The 4,605-nt window shown below is 31.9% G+C and overlaps 1 long non-coding RNA gene across 1 annotated transcript; it reads right to left on the reverse strand.

The window, feature by feature from the left end:
- Positions 1 to 226: 226 nt before the first annotated feature.
- On the reverse strand, positions 227 to 3,826 carry LOC136274542 (uncharacterized). The gene is made up of 2 exons (XR_010712952.1): positions 2,722 to 3,826; positions 227 to 523 (listed from the first exon to the last, which is right to left on the reverse strand). It is a non-coding gene; the product is annotated as an uncharacterized lncRNA (long non-coding RNA).
- Between the last annotated feature and the right edge of the window lie 779 nt (positions 3,827 to 4,605).

The following is a 4,605-nucleotide window of genomic DNA, read 5'->3' on the forward strand; positions in this document are numbered from 1 at the left end:
CATGTTTTTTTCTACTTTTTTTATGCATATATACCTTAAAGGGATGAAAATAGATTGTTTCTTGCTCATTTCAAAAGTAATTATCATTGCTGGTGTTATTCAAAAGTCAAATGTACATTTACATATCCTACATGTAATCTTATGGAGAAAATTGGAAAGAGTTTGGGTGATTTTTCAACTATGTAAACACATCTAAATATCTTTATAAAATAAAAAATGAAGGAAACATAATTGCATACTTTTATTGAAAAACAAATTTTCACAACAATTATATTTCTTTAAACAGCCTTAATTTTGTTTTTCATAATTTCTTATCAAACATGAACAAACCACAATAGGACATGATGCTTTCTTAAAGTTCCATTATTGTTCATGCATTATCCGATTTAATTTGAATTACCGGTAGATAGTCTGTAGAACACAAGGAATATGCATGTGGGTAGAGGTGACAGGTTAACCTCAAGAGCTGAAACCACAAGAATCAACAGGTAAAAGCCATGTGGTAACAAGAGTCTGCTTTAAGCTGAAATAAAAAAAAAATAAATTAGCTGTGTTAACATACATGTACTTGTAATAGCTGTGTTTACATTAACATATACATAATATTTTTGGAAAAAATACACTGACCATGCAGTGTTATAAGTATGACATATCCAAATATATGACATTAACATTTAGCCAGTACAAAAACAAAAATGTGCATATCAAGTCATAATATCATAACATTAAAATAATTTCTTGGGTATAGACATATCAGATTGAGAGAGAGCGAGAGCAGGAGTGAGCGAGAGAGTTTGTTTTACTTGAAAAGCGACAGCAATATTTCAATTCATAAACTACAAAGGAATATTACCAATCCAAACAGTGTCAAAGTATAAGCTTCTGCTACGTGTATACCATGTTTTGTCAATTCTACTGGGGTTTATTGCGAATAAATTTAGCGAGGGTTTTTTTTCTTACGAATTACATGTTTTAAAAACAATACTATGTATAATGCGCATAAAAATGAGGGATTAATAATACATGCCCATTTTAAAATTCAATGCACTTTGGATTTCTTTTACAAGATCGAGATATTTTTGTCATAAAATTAAGATGCCCTCTGACAGTTTCATGAGTCTTTGCCAAGATTAAAAGAGAGAGAGAGAGAGAGAGAGAGAGAGAGAGAGAGAGAGAGAGAGAGAGAGAGACAGAGAGAGATCTGAGGCACATGCAGTAAAAATTATTTACATACTATGTAGATGTGATATGCATGTAAAGCTTACCTAAAATGAATCAATATGTATAAAAGATAATCTAATCTCTCAAATTACAATGATTCTGTGAAATACTTATATCTTGAGAAGACTGTTTAATAGATATCATGGAACATTGACCTAAATTCTGAGCTTGATATAATATGAAATTTGAGACTTTTCATCTCGCACTCTGTTTTACATGCCTGTTACACAAGCAATAACCATATAGAGAGCGAGACAAAAGGTCTAATTTTAATTAGATTGAATATTTACTTTGTCAAATATATTTATTTAATTAAACACAAGCCTGAGTTTTTTAATTTATAAATTCAGTGAAGGCGATATTGTAAAGATCTGCTATATTTAAATATTTGGGTAAACAGGTTGGGACCACTCTCCCAAATGGGATATAATAGCCCGTTTGGGATATAATAGCCCAAATGGGATATAAATTTTAAGTGCAAAAAATAAAAAATTTTGATTTTGAAATTTTTGATATAAATCCGCATTAGAATAGATGAAATACAACAACTTTTGGTAAACAACTTTTTCTGTAGCTGTACAATTACTGAGATTGATCCCTCAGTTTATCCAAAACTTCTTGGGGATCAATCTTACAAACTATAGAAATAAAGAAAAACTTCTTAACCAAAAGTTGTTGCGTTTTATTCACATTAATGCGGAATTATTTCAAAAATTTTAAAATAAAAAAAAATATTTTTTTGCACTTAAAATTTATATCCCATTTGGGCTATTATATCCCAAACGGGCTATTATATCCCATTTGGGAGAGTGGTCTCAACCTGGTAAAGTTATCATCATGCATACATGCACTCTAATTACAACATTCTATTCTTGTGTACTTTAGGACTCCCACCGCTTTTAATTTTAAATTCTTCATGCAATTTACTACTGATATCCTTTCTTCACTTGCCTCGGATAGTCTTTTAAACACCATCACCAGTCCCGTAAATTCATGTGGTCCACTTTGTTTACATGTAAAAATGGCGACTCTCGATCTCGATGTAAATTCAACATACTTGATTTCCCGAGGTCGGTAGCGTGTTTCGGAGAAAGTCTGAGGCAAATAAAGAGGCGATATCAGTAGTAAATTGCATGAAGAATTTAATGGTACTAATTGTTTTCACAGAATTTGCGTATAAATAAGGTAAATCAGTCCAAAACTAGCGCACGTTTTTCTGCGCAATAAATATACATGTACAATTTTTTCAATGGGTGGCCCTGTAGCTCTCCGGTCTGTCATTATTTTTTCCCGGAGAGCTACAGTTCTGCAGCTACCGTGAAAATACACTGGACAGATAATATTCCGAGATTCCGCTGACTCTAACGCCCGCTTTTATATTGTGACGTACTTCAAAAGCGGAGGTTAGAGTCAGAGGAATCTCGGATTAGATTGAAAAGACTAAGTGCAAATACTCTGAAAAGAAAAAGTAAATACGACATATCCTGTATTGAAACATACCTTTATAATCTGTCATACGTTAGTTGAGCTGAAATTTCCACTATCGACGTCTTGCAGGCCTTGCTTTTTTTTAAAATGTAGACACACCGCTATCAGCTGTTTGTTCGCAGTCAAAACATGGCGAGTTGAAATGGGGAATCGTACGATGATTATTTCGATTAAAACTAATAAGACTAATAAAAACTAACAACGTAATTATCGATCGAAATAACTAAATTGTATCGATAAACACTTTAATTAACTATTAAAAAACAGAGTCCGGTTTTATGACCTGCACGAATTGTTTTCAGCAGGAGTTACTTTCAGTGTGAATTTTACACTATTTTTTAAACCAAGAACACGGAATCAAAATTTCCGGAAAAATCAATATTTAAACCCCGATATCTCTGCAATGCATCATCCGATTTGAAAAAGAATTTCAGTTTTGTATTAAGCTTTGCAAACTCTACAATATGCATATAATTTTGTGTTTTATATATAGTTTAATTATCAGTACGAATTGTTTTCAGTAGAAATTACTTTCAGTGTGAAATATGCACTATTTTTAAAACCAAAAACACGGAATCAAAATTTCCGGAAAGATCAATTTTTAAACCCCGATATCTCTGAAATGCATCATCCGATTTGAAAACGAATTTTAGTTTTGCATTTAGCTTTGCAAACTCTACAACATGCATATAATTTTATTATTCGCTCAAAAAAATGAAAATTCCGAAAAATTAGAATCACTTCCGGTTTCGACCGGAAGTTACAAAATATTTTTTTTTGTAAATTTGCCATAAGTAAATCCGCAGATTTACAATCACAGAGAATTTCAAGTCTTTATAAACAACCGTTTACGAGAAAAGTCCTGGACAAAATCACTTTTTGAAATTTTTAAAAATGACGTAACTAGAAAACGGAAGTGACTTAATGACTGAAAGTTAAAAATCTTCAAGGGACAACTATTTAACATAATCTCTGAAAATTTCTTGCAAATCGGTTGAATAGTTTTTGAGATATAAAGCAAAAAAGAAGTCAGAAGGAAAAACAAGAAGAATAATAATAATAAAAAAAAACAATAGAATAACAAGAGGGTCTTCCGTTGAAAACGGAAGACCCTAATAATAATAAAAAGAAACAATAGAATAACAAGAGGGTCTTCCGTTGGAAACGGAAGACCCTAATAATAATGAAAAAGAAACCGAAGAATAACAAGAGGGTCTTCCGTTGGAAACGGAAGACCCTAAAAAAAACAATAGAATAACAAGAGGGTCTTCCGTTGAAAACGGAAGACCCTAATAACTAGACTCTTGATGCAAAAGCAACAAAAAGGTCTTCTGTTTTGATATACATGTATCAATTTAACTGTGAGACATTGCTTCTCTCAATATTTCATAACCATTAGACAACAGGACTTTATTGACTATCAATTTGTCTTACTTTGTCAAACAAAAACAGTAAATCTCTTAAACAACACGGATTGTTTGAACTCTTTCGGTGTGGACCGGAAGTGACGGTTGACAAAATAAAAACGGTTGAACACATCTTCTATCAAATGTCTATCATCCGTGTAAGTTTTGTGTCTTGGTCACTTACAGTTTACGAGATCTCGCTGTCATAATATTTGTTTTAAAAAGAGTACCTGAGATATTTGAGATATCTCACCTGAAGTAATTTTTTTTTGTTTATTAATCATCGGATAGATGACATATGAAAGCGTTTATACCTTTATATCAATTCTGTGTTAAACAAATGAAATGCGTAAAAACATAATTTTTTAAGTGCTTCCGGTGACGACCGGAAGTTACGACGAACAAAACAAAATAGTTTAAACACATCTACAGCTATAGGTCTATCATCCCTCAAAGTTTGGATGTTCAAGTCTTCATCGTTTCTGAGATC

The sequence above is a fragment of the Magallana gigas genome, chromosome 4, assembly GCF_963853765.1.
Source record: "Magallana gigas chromosome 4, xbMagGiga1.1, whole genome shotgun sequence".
Classification (NCBI taxonomy): Eukaryota; Metazoa; Mollusca; class Bivalvia; order Ostreida; family Ostreidae; genus Magallana; species Magallana gigas.